Genomic DNA, 15,277 nt, shown 5'->3' on the forward strand with positions numbered 1-15,277 from the left:
CTCCCATTTCTCACTGGTTATCTGCCCCTGGGTCTTTAACTTGCTCACATTTCTGAGTTGCACTCAGGTGCAGCAGAGAGACCTCATAGGCCGAGGCAGAGACATATATGTTCTTGAGGCAGAAAGCTATCAGCATACGAGAACTGTCTGCCGCGGCTTCAGGCAAATGTGGCAGTGATCTGAGGGTGTTTGAGATGGCCAGCAGTTGCCTGTGAGAGAATAAATGTGAAACACCTGGAACTCAAGAAATAGTACATTATTATTGTTGTTGTTGTTATTATTATTTTATTTTTATTATTAAAACTGATTCTCATTTGTAGTAGTTATATTCTATAAAGTTGCCATGAACACTGAGTTAGCAAATACTGTTCCTGGGGGAAATACAGGTTTAGAATCATGTCAGCCTTAGCTTGCAATATTTTTTGTCAACCAATCAATACATAACCTTGTTTTATGTGTGTCTCTGTTGAAAGACACCTTGTTAAATATTGAGTCATTAGCATTGGATGAAGCCTGAATGAAGCTTATCTAACACACATATTTTCTGCATAAGGCATATCACAACCTTCTTGTACTTAGAAACACTAGACAGCATTTCAGCTCTATGTTTGGGAGCCATTTTAAACAGCAAAATCAGCAAGAAAAAGCACAAAAATGTGAAAATGTGGCCTCAGTAGACCACAGAAAGGAGACTTTTTTACAGTATGAGAACTGCAACAAGAGGGCATATTATCATCACCTCATTGGACCTCAGCTGGGACTCTGTACATTGGGTTCCACTGTGCCTTATCACTCCTTCATGCGTGTTCTTGAATGACTACAAAAACACCCCGAGTATTGCTTTGGGGGTTACTAATAAATTTTAGCAAGTAGGTGAATTTGCAAATATGAAATCTGAGACTAATGAAGAATAACCGTATTATTAGATTCTTTACCGTGTTGGTTATATTTAGAAGGCCCTGACTATAAAGATCAATAATAACTGATATTTATGAGTTGCTGACTATAAGCTAGAATCTGTTCTAATTCCTTTAACTGTATTTTATTCTTAAAACACCTTTGTGGTTGTAGGTACTTCGTGGTTACTTATCTACCAGAATCTAACTGATGAAGACTCCCTTATTTACCCTCACTGGAGAATAAGGATTATTCTTGCCTTGAGGTGAGTTGAAACTTCAAAATGTGGACTTCTGCTACAAAAAGGTTCCTCCTCTCTGTCCCCTTCCCTTTTTTAGCCATTAAATAGCAGTTGCTGTCTTTAGCAAATCTTCCCATATTCGGACACCACAGTGTACTTTATTAGTTTCAGGAAATGCTGTTTTATTATTCCAGGTTTTGTGACACAACCATAGTATTTCTTTTTAACAATCTAGCCCAATAAGCAGCTACTGCTTTAAGGAGGCTCTCTTATTTTTAGAGATTAAACTCTTCCCAAGCTGTATGAGCAATTCCTAACTTCCATCTATATTTCATTTTACTACCTCTCTTTAACCTTTTGTGCTTCATTGTTCTGGGATACTATCCAGACCCACCAAAGGGAAAACAAATCAGGACAAGTTATATTTTCATTCCACCCATGTGCATGCCAAACGTTGTAGGAAATAATAATTGCAAACCCAATGGGAAAATTCTTAGTATATTCATATTAATTTTTTAACAAGAGCATAAAACTTGGATAAAGTATGTCTCTTCAGAATATCAAGCAACAAAAGAGCTAGGTGGGCCAAGAATAAGAAACTATTGAAGGGTTTGATGTTTTATTTATTTGTTTTCTCTTTGTGTGTGTGTGTTTTCTCACTTTTTGGATTTTATATTTGACCCTGCAGTATTTGATTAAACCCTGTGTTCAGATGAATTCTGAATTGCCCATCGTGGTTGTTACTGAAACATAACAAGGATGCTGAAGTAAGAGTCTGAGATTCTTGGATGTGAATGGGACTTTATAAATTCACCTTCACATTTTGAAAGGCACAAAACTGAGTTTCAGAGACTTTATTCAATGTACAGAATATCACACTGTGACAAAGCCAGGACTGAAACATGTTTTTAATTTCTAATCAAGAGTTTATCCTGTTATATCACCATTTTGATTGACAGAGGACCCCATCCCTTCCATTATATGACCTCTCTGAAACTCACCCTGGAAAGAGATAATTCTAGGAGAACATATCCTAACATAACCATGAGATCCCTCAACCTGGAGTTCCTGAAATATGGTGCCGGTCTCACTCAGCATTTTCTCAGTAGACTTGTCTGAGATAGTGTAAATTAAGTTTTCATGATTATATCTATACTTATCTTCCTGGTGTGTACAGTTTATTAATTAACCCCAAGCCTGGTAGGATCTGTATTAAAATGGTAACAATATTTTCTCTCTAGTTATTTTTCAAGGAAGATAATCTTGAACTGTCATCCACTATTTAAAAAAAATGAAATTGAGGGACATATTATAGGGGGTTGTTGAATAATACATAATGTGTATACTTTCCATCTATTCTTCCGTGGTTCTTCCCTGCATAAGGTAGCTGCCTATCTGGGACACACTGTTTTGCTCTTTATCTTGCCATCCTGAAATTAATTAATATATTTTATTCAACAATATTTACTGAGTACTCCCTATACCCCTGTTCTGTGCTAGGTGTTGGAAATACACATCAGAGAGTAAAGCATAGTCCTTATACTTGTGGAGTTTTTGGGAGAGAGTGAGATAGACTCCAATGAAATAATAGCATAAATAAATTTAAATCATATACATAAATATGAAATCATAAATCTTATGAAGAAAATGAACAATATACAATGTTAGTATGAAAAAGGGTGTTTGACCTAGTCTGACATGTCAAGGGAGGCTCTCCTGGGGAAATAGCATTTGATTTGAGGACTAAAGGGGTGAAAAAGAATTGGCGAAAAATGGTTATGAGAGCTGATATTCAAAAATAGAGCAGCATGTGTAAAGCCCTGTGGTGAGAGAGAGCATGTTTTATTTGAAGATTAAAAAGAAGGTCTATATAGCTAGAGCTTTGAAAGCTGAGGGGGTCATGGTGTGAGATGATACTGAAGCAGTATTTAGGGCCCAGGCCTTGTTGAGCCATATTAGCTATTTTAATTGTACCCCAAGAGCAAAGAGCAAAAACAATTCATTGAAGGATTTTACACAGATGTGATGTATCACTAGATTTGCATTTAGGAACTACCACTCGGCTTGCAGGGAAGAGAATTGATTAAATGGGGTTGAGTGGGAATTTAAAAACTGAAAGAGGAAAGGGAGTGTTTTGATGGTCCAGAAGGATGTGAGGTTCTTTGGTCCAGGCTAGTGTTGGTAATGGAAATAGAAGGGGATGTATTTGAGGTGTATTTAGGAGATGTGGCATTCAGGATTTGTTAATGGAGGTGGAAAAAGAGAGGTTGTGGTCAAAGATGACTCCCAGGCACTTGACATTCTGAAAAGGATTAACAGTGGTGTCATTCACTATGAGAGGGGGAAAAACAAGATTTTAGAGTGTAAAATAGCCAGTGTTTATAGTTTTGGGTGTGTTCAGTTCAAGCTGCTTGTTGTGTGTCAGGAGGGTGGCTGAAGATTTTGTGTATTGAAGCTCAGAGGAGAATTAGCAGTCATCGACACAAAGATGGAGATGGAAGCTCCGGATATAAATGAGAATTTTTAATGTATTTACTGTATTTTTCAGATGAGACAAACTTAAGTGGAATTAAATGCTATTGAGAAAAGTGAAGTATTGGGGTCAGTAATAACAGAGGGGGAGAAGAGAGTAATTTCTTATGAGATCAGATGAGAATGAAGACTGAAATATAGGTAAGTCATATACTGGAGAATGTATATCTCTTCAGTTATAATGAGAGAGGTGAAGGGGCTCCAGGAATGAAGAAAGTAGTCTTCTGAGGCTGATAGGGAGGTGATAAAGGATTCCTGTGTTATGGCTTACATTTCTCTTTTTTTAGGCAATGAGAGTGGGGCGAGAAGCTGGATAGTCAGAGTTCTGTGGGGAGCACAAAAGTTTAAAATGATTGTTGTGGAAAGTGGACAAGATTTGTGGACCACAGAAATGTCTGATTTAAAGCAAGCATTAGGGTCTCTTAATTTGAAGATCGTAAAATCTTATAGCATCAATATGCTCTTTTGTACCGTTTTCTCAAGTAGTATCCAGTTGCTTGGATGGCAGCAGAGAGAAAGGGAATATTTGATTTCATTCAGAGTTGGTATCTTTCAAAATGGGTTTAATGAATAATAGAAAGGAAGTTTTTGCCAAGAATGTTTTTGAAATGGTGAATCAAAGAAACTAAACTGGGTAATGAGAGAATTAGTGAAAGGGGAAGGTTATTGCATTGGGGAAAAGGAGAGGGAATTAGCCTAGGTACAAAGGGGTCAATTGACTAAGTCAGCTGGAGTAACAGGGGTCTATGAGCATAGAGACTGATTAAAAGTGTTCAGAGTGGATTTTAAATGATGAATTATGAAGAAATTTTTAAAGTAAGAAAGATAAAGATGATGTTTGGACCACAATGTTGAGTTGGGTGGGGGCATAGAGAGAGTGGGATTAGTATTTTGGAAACGGAGCTGTTTCAGGTGATGATAATAAGTTCTAGGATGTGAATCTGAGTAGGAGCTTAAGGCATCATGTTGGAAGAGATCATCAGAGCTGAGGAAATCAAGTTGAGGATGGATGAGTTAACCATGTGAATGACAATAAAGGTAGAAAAGAAGAGTTTTCAAAATACCAACTTTTTTGATGCAGGACAGATAAGAATAGGACTACTGGGAATGATGGTTCTGGGAGAGAGGAAAATCATAGAGTCAAATAACAATAGCTCTCAAGGAGCAGCTTTTTATAAGAGAGTGGGGAAGAGTTTCAGAGACTAACCAATCCCATTTCTTCTTCTTGGCCACATCAGAAGACAACAGTCCCCATCCTCCCTTGCAGTTATATTGGGGCCATGCAACTGAGTTCCGGCCATTGGTATGAAAAAGAAGTGATGTTGTCAGTCTTTTAACAAGATAATGAAATAACCAGTATATCTACCCTCTGATGTCTTCCCTCCATCTGCCTCTGCTGGATGTTTTCAGAATTAACTTAAAACTGTAAGATGTAAGGAACAAAAGGTGGAAATAGATTGATTTTTGAGTCACTTCTCAGAGGAGAAATGTTCTAACTGCATTTATTAGACAGACCAGTGATGTGATTAAGAATAAAAAGTCTCCCAAAGGGAGGGATCCAAGGCCCATGGAGACCAATGGACAAGAGATGTCTCCCAGAGACTTAGAATCACAAACCCTGTGGAAGAGACTTTCACTGTGTCTGCCAGGAACAGTGCAGAATTGTTTGGACCAGTGAGAATGGTGAGATTTTTATTCTTTACCTTTCCAAATGGGAATATTTACTGCTGATATCCTGTCCCTGCTTCACTACTATATGTATGTATATGTATGTATTTTATACATCCATATGTACATACATATGCATGTGTTTTATACATACATATGTATGTATATGTATGTATTTTAGTCCAAAGTTTATGGGATCAGGATAAACCATATCCAAAGAGGAGAGAGAAGGCTGAGACTCATTCTTTATTCCAGAAATTTAGCCAGAAGGAGTGGCTGATGGAGACTTCGGGTTGTTTGGTTATGAGTGAGAATTTTGTATGCATTTAGGCAGGTATTTGTTGACCGGAAGCCTGAACTGTGGCAGGAACTGGTTGAATCTCATCAATTTTATGTCCTTTTTCTAGGAGTAGGAGAAGACTAGATTTCCCAACCTCCTTTGCAATTGGGAAGGAGTCATATGATTAATAGGTCAAGTAAATGTGGGCAGAAATAATGTAGGCTATTTCCAGGCCTGAATTCTCAAACCAGTTGAAATCTCCTTGGCCATTATCTCACTTGCCTTTTTGTGGATGGAAAAAGGATTCTGAGATGACAGAGACGTGATAGAAGATAACAGGATCTATGAGTGAACACTTAGAGGAAAGCTGCCAGGAAATCTTACCTTTCACAACTGAATATGGCATGAGTGAGAACTAAACTTCTATTGTACTAAGTCACTGAATTTTAATACTTTAATACTTATTCAGATTTGATCTTGAGCTGAAGTGAATTTATATCACACACAAAGAATTCCACAAATATGTGGCACTGGCTTATTAGTAGGAGAGTAAGCAGGTAGGACATGCTATTGGAAGCCTGGAAAAAGTTAACTCATGTTTTGTTGAGGCAAAACATTTGGAAAATTGTCACTTCTGGTAACACTTTGAAAGCAGGTGATTTGCCTAACTGAGCTGGCAAGTTTAGTGGAAGAGATTTGAAAAAATCATATAATTAATGTGAGTTGGCTGTTATTGACTGCATTTTGCAAAATGTTTTAAGAAAGGGCTTACATGATGAAAAATTGTCTGGTTTTCTAGTGGAAATGAAAGGGAATATATGGAGTCAAAAATATTTGGGTCACGTAGGGTCAGAAAAGCATCTTTTTAGACTCCAGATAGTAAGAAATGGAATTAAAATTTTCTTGAGTGTCAAAATCCAGTTCAACTTTTCATTTTACCAGAATGGTTTAGGGTGAAGATGAAATAGAGTGTATAGTCTGTGTTCATGTTTATTTCAAGAGATCATCAAGGTAATAGTCATTATAACATAGAGAAAGTCACAGCTCAACAATTATATCTAGAAAGAACTTTGGATGTGTTTATTGGGCCATGAATTGACTAGAAGAAAACAAAACCCAAGCCTAATAAGTTTTGAAAAATAAAAAAAAATGTCTTGGCAGGAAAACCTCAAGACCAGGTAAAAAATCTGTAATGCTGTTCTAGTTATGGAAACAACTTCCAGCTTCCCACAACTTCCCTAGTTTCCTACAATCAAGAGGCAGCCATTGCCTCAAGGAGGTCACACTAGCTAATCCTTATTTAAGATGTGGCCATGTAGGATAGTGGGAAAGAGAACACTTACTGAGAGATGAACATGAGGTCATGGAGAGCTATAACCAAAAGAGATTCGTCCAAAGAGTAGAACCAGTTCATGGAATCTTGACTATCTCCCAGACAAGGATAATTCCCAGTGCCTGGTCCCCTGAATTTCAAAATTGCTATGAACCTGTGACTGCCATGTGTCTTCCATTATCTCCTGACCCCTTTCTTTTTGAGGGAAAGTGTCTGATGTGGATATCTTTTTCATACTTCAATATTTTATATTGAAGTGAGGTATATATTTTATCTAAATGAAAAAAGGGTTGCATGTGGACTTGATGTAGAGGACTGGGAATCTCCTGGAATACCTGATTTTGAGTTAGAAACAGTGACCAGATAGTAATTTGGCCTATCCCTCTTAGGAATAAAGAGTGTATTCTATGTGTTGGAGAAAGGACAAAATGTCTATTTGTTGACCAGAATACTGAGTTGTGGTGGATACCCACAGTCTTATTTCCTCTTCATGGGAACCCTAAAAGTCTGTTTCAAAACCACTATTTCTGTTAGGTTGGAGCCACATGACTGATTTATGGCTGATGAGATGTAAACAGAACTAACATGTCACTTTCTGTGAGGTGAATACTTACATAGTGTGTATTCTCCTCAATATATTTCTCTTCTTTTTGTCTGAATGACACCAAGATGACCTTAATGTCAAAAGATGATTGGAACCACCACAAAAAGGCAGCCTATTTGAGGAAGGTCAGTTGACCTTCTCTTCAGACTGTTTTTTGAGTGAGAAAGAAACTTCTGTGTCACACCGTGAAATTTCAGATGTCTTTGTTCCTGTGGCTTATTCAAGCCTATCTTGACTTATACAGGGGATTAACACTCTTGTGAATAGCAAGGCTTAATAATAAAAAAAAAAAACCCTAACGTTCTCCTCAAGTTTATAATATATGAATTTTGATAGAAGACAGAATTATCATGGGAAACTATATCTTTAGGAGAAAGTAATGTTTTCATTAAAGCAAGGAAGTAAAGAAAAAGCTAAGGGAAAAGATAAAAGTGAGCTTGTTTATTATAGAGTTGTGTTTCAAGAAAGCAGAGTGAATAGTTTGAAAATGTAAACATAGGGTATAGCTAGTTAGAATCAAGGAACTGTAGAACATCTTGATGACAGCAACTCTAAAGACTAGAGGGTCAGGTTGAGGGGAGAACTTTCGTGACAGGGATGAAAGGTCTATCACCCAGTTGTATTGTTGGTTTAATTAAACAGTGTGGCTATGGGGTCTAATTGCTGGAGGAATTGTGTTACTCCTTCTGGGGCAGATGGCTGCCAGCTCTTTCTTTCTCATTGCCCCTGAAGCCCAGAGTGGTGACAGTCCCTGGAGCAGTCATGCTTGGATAGCCATTGATGACAGCAAGAATGATTTTGATCCTTGTATTTTGTTTTCCTCAGTTCTTGGATTGACTGCCCCTGATCTTTCTCCAGAGGCTCTTCAAAGGTCAGTGTGTCATTGAGATGGTCCCTGGTTTCTTGAAGCATCTTCAGGCCAATTATCAACTTCTTAATGATGCCATTAGAGATTCCTGGTTGTGACAGCTCTTTCCTGAAGGTTTGATTCTGAAGCTGGAGAATAGTTTTCAGAGGAGACATTATTCCTTTCAGGCTTGCTTTCAGTTTTGCTCCGAAGGCCTTAAATTTGATTTCCCTCCAGCTTTGTACATCTTCTATTTCTCTAGGAAGTTTGACAATGACGTTGTTTACCACACCGAATAGTGCACACACTTTGTGAGGGCCTGGTGTAGAAAGTCTCTATGATCTTGGTATTAGTAAAAAGTGCTTTTCCTGGGAAACAGGATTGCTTTATTCTGTCATAGATAATATAAATTGTATCATGTTTACCTTTGGTGTTGGTGTCTAGAAAGCTTTCAAGGGCACCTGTGGCTCATCCCTTGCATGAAAAGTATTTTGGTACTAACCCTACCTTGTGTTCATGTTTTTTTTCTTTCTTTCTTTCTTTTTATTTTTTTAAACTTTTATTTTCCCATTGTTTAGATCTCATTAGCTTTAATTTTTTTTAATGCTCGGTGAGTGTATCAAGGTTAATTTAAAGCCTTTTATGGTGGCTATGGTGTTAGAAAGAATTAAAGAGACAAAGAGAAAGAAAGAACTAGTGTAGGAAAGAAATAATAGTTACTGTCAGCCTTCTGTCCATATTCTGTCAGACCCTACTATTTTAGTGGGTCCTGACTGAGTCTGAACTGCTAGTATCTGTATCTATGCTGAGGTCACTTTCTGGAAATGTGGAAGACTGTGATGCACATGTGCTTGAAAGGCTAGAAGTGCCAGGGATTAACAATCCCTGTGAAAATATCTTTATCACTGACTCTCAGGTTAGTATAGAAATACTCCACCTCCCTCACCCCTTGGATGGGATAAGTATGAATTGTTTTGCATCATTTCCTGTTTTGTATCATTTCCCAATTTACCCCACTGGATTGAGCTCTAGTCACTCTCTGTGTTACTGAGCTGTCCTCTGTGTATCATTTCTCCACTCTCCTGTCACTGTTCCATTCACTTCTCAAAGATGTCCTTTCATTCAAATCCTTGTATCAGGTCTACTTCTAAGGAGACCAAACTAACAGAGAAAAAGAGAAAAAGGGAGGGAAGGAGAGATGGAAGGAGGGAGGGAAGGAGGGACAGAGAGACAAAGACAGAGACAGAGAGGGAAGAGAGAAGGAGAAAGACAGAGAGACAGAAAAATCCATATTATATTAACAATATATGTTCAATTTGCTACCTGAAGGAGCCTCACTCTTCTTAGGTGAAGTGTTTTTATAGCTTTAAGTATGCAGTTTCCTCTGTTGATGAAGGAAGAAACTAAAGCAATTTGAATCACTTTATTAGAGGTATGAGACAGTGAAAAAACACACAAAAAGTTTCTCTAGTTTATTAATATATAACTTTAAAAGCTTATCTGATTCTAAATGTAGATTTTATTGTTTTTATTTTACTCTTTTTTTCAGAACCTTAATTAGAACTGACTTCATACCCAACCCATCTCTTTTGTACTCTGATAAAGTGATGGGCCAGGTTTAGCCACTCACTAAAAATCTCCTTCAAGTTTAGCTCTGTCTTGGGTACACGTACAACTGGAACCATATTCCTTTAGCATCTGACAAATCCTGAGTAATAAAAAGTCTTAACCTATGACATACGCCTTCAAGGACCAGGAAAAAAATAATATTAATCCAGTTTTTTTACACATTTATTCTGAACAAAGCATTGATGCCTAAAGAAACAAAAATGCATAGTGCATTGGCAAATTAAAATCAATTTAAGAAGAAAAGATATACTGTATTTATTTATTTATTTATTCATTTTTTTTCAAATAGCAGCACTGAATTGGATACTCTGAGGTACAACAACAACAAAAAATACATCAGACACTATATACCCAATAGAAATGCATTATATATGTGCACCTGAAGACTGACTCAGGAAAACAACAAAATTTGTAATATCCCACAACTGGAAACAAGCCATTCTATGGAAGAATGGATAAACAACATGGGATACATTCATGCAGTGAAACATGATACAATAATGAGACTCTATAAACTACAAGTACATGAAACAACATGCTCATAAATGTAAACTAGAATCAAAGAAGCCAGGTATAAAATAGTACATTCATTTGATCCCATTTATATGAAGTTTAAAATTAGGCTATGTTGTTACAAATCAGGACTGTAGATTTCCATCGGGGCAAGGGTAGTGACTGAACGGGAACACGAGGTGGCTTCTGGTGTTTTGCTAATTTATTTAGTTTTCAATCTGTATATTAGCTATATGGATATGCTAGCTTTGTGAATATCTATTTATCCAGATGTACATTTGTGATTTATGTACTTTTCTGAATCTATAATATTGGGATACGTATTTCTCCATATATACAGATACAAATCAGACGTGTTTTTGCTTTGAGTTCAAATCTGCTAAGAGAGATGTGGTATATAAACATATACCTTTAATTGCATGTTAAAAGTATCAAGAATCATACATATGATACAAGTCAAAGGTCCTAGAATTAAAGATGAGTTAGAACTGCTCTTATACCTGGGTAGAATCTGAAATGCTTAATGGAATTAATTAATACACTTTGAGATTAGCCTGGAAGGATGAGTAGGGATTGCCACGTGGGTGGAGAGTGGAAGGGTCTAGGTGGAGGAACAGGAAGAAGCAATGTGCTGGCATGTTCTACAAACAGTTTTCCTGTGTGGTCTGGACATTAGGAGCTATGGAAGACAAGCCAGATGAGAAGTTGGTGCCGGATGGTGGAAGGCTTTCAACAATAGACTGAAGAATTTTAGTACATTTTGTTGAGTGCCAATGTTTCTGAGCATAGTCGACATGATCAGAACCATACCTAGAAAGAAAGTGAAATCACTAAGAAACAGGAAAGGTTGGTGTGAGGCAATTCTAGATGAGGAAAGCCAGAAAGGACATATGGAAACGATAGAACTCACTAGACTTAACAGCTGGTTGAGCTGACAACAAGAACCCAAAATTGAACCTATATTTTTATGGTTGATTAACTAGGTTTGGAGAGAAGGAGATTATGAGACTCCATTTGGGCAGATTGAGTTTGAGTGGCTAGCAGGTTATTTAGAGGTTGGGCAAGTACTTTGTAAACACAAGACTGGAGCTCACCGAGAAAGGCTAAGATTTGAATTTGGGAGTCATCTGCGTAAGTGTGATTGACGTGATCAAGGACCAAAGTGAAGAAAAAACCCCGAAACGCTGTGCTGCATCTTTGTAACTTCACATCCAATGCTGTAGAGCATTAAAGTCAAATGAGTGGAAATATAGCTAATAGTATACAACAATAGCAACAACAATGACACTGTATATGTTTCTTGCGTGTGAGACATGTCTTGTTAACCGTTGTTATCTTCAGTCCTTTCAGAGCCCCCTGGCACATAGTAGGCATTTGATAAATGTGTTTTTTAAGTTGATAAGTTAATTTTATTTGCATAGTGCTTTACCACTTTTAAATTCCATCATCAGTATCCTTAACACCTCAACAACTTTATCATTTATACCACAAAAGTGCTATGCAACAATTAAAATTTTATACTTAAAAAGAATATATTTTTCAGACATATTAAAAGGGAATCATATTTTCATCACACACTGTAGTTAATGAGCAACCTCCTCCCATTTAGCCTGGCTCCTAGTATAAGTCAGATACAATTCACAGCGGCCATCACAAAGGAAACTGTGAAAGGAGGAGAAGGAGAGAGGTAGCTGGCCTCACTTCAGAGAGAGTATGTTTTGTCACACTGCAGACCAACATCTGTTAAAAATTAGTGCAGTTTTGCTAGAGAGTTTCCAGCATGATGTTACACTGCAGTTTCTCCAGAAAAATAGTTGTAATTATATGAACTTTACAGGGATAGTCTAAGGGATTAATGGGGTAAAGCTTGTAAACACAAAGAGGAAATTCTTGAGCACTTAGGAGAGGTAACGCAAATGTTAGTTTCCTTATTACCATCAGCAAGTTCACCAGTTACCTGGGTAACAGCAGTAAAACTCTTCCAAGAATATCCAAGGTAAATCTCCTAATGGAGGAACATAAAGTTACCTGCAGCCCAAGGACACAGTCCTAATCGAACCATAACTCTAATGGTAAAAGTTCTTGACCCTCCTTGCATTTGGAATGCACAAGGTGTCCATCGTTACACCTGCTGCTTGTTATCACCTAATGATAGATATGAATTCTGAGCAGAAGTTTGTTCTTCTCTTAAATGCCAAACCTACAAAATGATTGTTAATAGTAATCATCTGATGATCGGATGACAAAAATATGCACGGAAAACCCTGGTCATATTCTACTCCCTTTAGTAGAAACAGAATAGCAACCTTGTTCTACTCAAATTTTTAAGCCATTAAATGAGTTTTAAGTACTTAGTCTTACAATCTCTTTGCATTACAACATGCCAATGAGAATAAATATGGAACCCTATTCTAATTTCCATATTCATCCAGACAAACTAGAATGATAGCAATGAAGACACCGCTTTGGTGTTGTGAATTATTCTCATATCTCCTGTTCATCCCTTTTATACATTCTTTTAACCATCAATGGAGGTCTCTTTGCTCTGCTTCTGGCCTTCCATTTATTCTGCCCTTTATCCTAACCAATAAAGATAGATGGATAGATGATTAGGTAGATGGGTAGATAGGTAGACAGACAGATAGACAGATGTAGATATATGCATAGATATACAGATATATATGTGATATGTAATATAGTTTATAAATAAATATTGTCATAATTTTTAATTTGCAAAACAAGAACATATTATTCTTAGGTCTGTTAATTTTATGTTGCATGTCATTTGCAAAATGAGGACAATTTATAATCTCTTTTATTGTCCTGAAGATTATGCGAGATTTATAGGACACATATATTATTCACATTTGACAAAAGTTGAGCTTATAGATTCTAAGTGACTTGCTGAAAGGTCACACAATCAGTAATGAACAGCTAGATCGTGTATCAATTAGGGTAGTTTTGCAGAGAGCAAAATAAACCTACCTAAAGGGAAAAATGAATTTGTTAGGCTTGGAGGTGCTCACCGAACTCAGAAAAGCTGAAGAATCAAGCCCATAAATCAACTTACGAAGTCTCTGTGTCATCTCAAGAGCATTGCTGGAGCAAATTATTCCTATTGTCTGCTTTGTTTGTCTCTCAAGATTCAAATTCTTTGGAGGGGAGAGTTTGGTTGGTCTTGTTTGCGTTTGCTTTTTCTCCAGACACCTTGATGAAGTCCTACCAGATTGTGTCAAATGGGAGGAGAGTCCCCCCCAAAGAGGTAGAGTAAATGCTGGTGAGATGCGGTGCCGCAAATGTCCCCACAGCCTATATCCTAGGCTTTCTGTTCCCAATTCTAATACCTTTTCTGTGATTGGAGCAGGTTTTTGCTCCTTGGAGTCAGAAGCTTCTACAGCCTTAGACATACTGGCAGTCAGCTTAAACAATTTGAGAAATGAGCTAGAGGGTTAGACCTCTTTCAGAATTATGTTAAGATGCATGTACCCTGCTTTCATCAGTAACCTCACCACCAGTTCCTGACTACTGTTTCACGTTTGTGAGGACCAATGAGGTTGCTGCAGGTGGTCCCATTCTAGATAGAATGAAATACAAAATAATTGGTAAAAGTAATAATACCACTGTCACTATATAAATGATAGGCTGTATTGTAACAAGGTAATACATTCTCCAGATTTAATTAGCTTGGAATGTGAGTTATAAGTTCTTTGTGAAGGAGGGGATTAATTAAATTCTTTGCAGGAGGGGAAAAAGCAGTCTGAAAATTTTCAAGACAAATAGGTAACATTTTTTCGGATTAATTAAAGCCAGTGCTCATTATTTCAACCTTAGGGCCCTGGTTGCTACTCTTCATTTTTGCAAGTAGAGGGCTAGGCAAATGGAAAGAGGAAAGAAGTTAGAAGAAGAAACAAAAAGATAAGGAAAGCAGAAGATTCAATAAACTCTAACTTTCTGGCAGCAATGTTTATAGCCCACCATTTATTCCATCATAAGTGCCAATGTGGGGAAGGAAAAATAATTTTCTGTCTAACCTTTTAGGTTCTAGGCTGAGACATCTCCTGTAATAAAAGACAGATTAACAGGAGAAAAACAAACAGAAATTTAAGGACACGTACACCCCCTGTATACATGGATGAGACACAGAAAAACTGAGTAACTCTCCAAAATGGCCCAAGCCACTACCTTGAATAACATATTTAGCTAAAGACTAGAGTAGATGCTGTGGGTGGTGGAACCAGTTACTATGGGGGAGGCTGTCAGGAAAAGCATAGTAAACAAGGGTAGGGTTTTCATGCAGATTTAAGTCCCCGCTTCTCTGCTGATAAGAGGTTCCACAGATTTGGTCATCCTCTTCTGGTCCAGAGAGGTAGATACTCTTACAAATGGAGATTTCCCTTATAAATGTAAATATGTCTTGCAAAAGGGTAACTTCTACTTGTTTTCAGAACTTCTTATGTGTGTGCAATTTCTTAAAAATAAGCAACTCAGATAATCAATATGCTGAAGAAGCACATTTGGGGTGGCAACCTGTGTTCCCTTCACCAATCAACAAGTTTTCTAAGGGAACCCAGACAGAGGAATGGTAAATAACATAACGTTGAAGATACCTGAACCATTTTACCAATTGCATTTATTAAATAACAGGTTTATTTGTTCCCAGGATTGGTGGTCAGAACAAATACACTAAATTTATTTATTGAGGACTACCCATTTGCCCAGACCCATAGAAGTTA

At 37.3% G+C, this 15,277-nt stretch overlaps 1 long non-coding RNA gene across 1 annotated transcript in view; it reads left to right on the plus strand.

Moving 5' to 3' along the window:
* LOC117197752 (uncharacterized) overlaps positions 1-15,277 on the plus strand; it is a 221,988-nt gene that overhangs the window by 39,230 nt on the left and 167,481 nt on the right. Inside the window, exons 2-3 of the long non-coding RNA XR_004478602.2 lie at positions 1,072-1,162; positions 8,381-8,426. This is a non-coding gene — a long non-coding RNA (uncharacterized LOC117197752). The remainder of the gene's footprint in view (positions 1-1,071; positions 1,163-8,380; positions 8,427-15,277) is intronic.

The sequence above is a fragment of the Orcinus orca genome, chromosome 8 (genome assembly GCF_937001465.1).
Source record: "Orcinus orca chromosome 8, mOrcOrc1.1, whole genome shotgun sequence".
In the NCBI taxonomy this organism is placed as follows: domain Eukaryota; kingdom Metazoa; phylum Chordata; class Mammalia; order Artiodactyla; family Delphinidae; genus Orcinus; species Orcinus orca.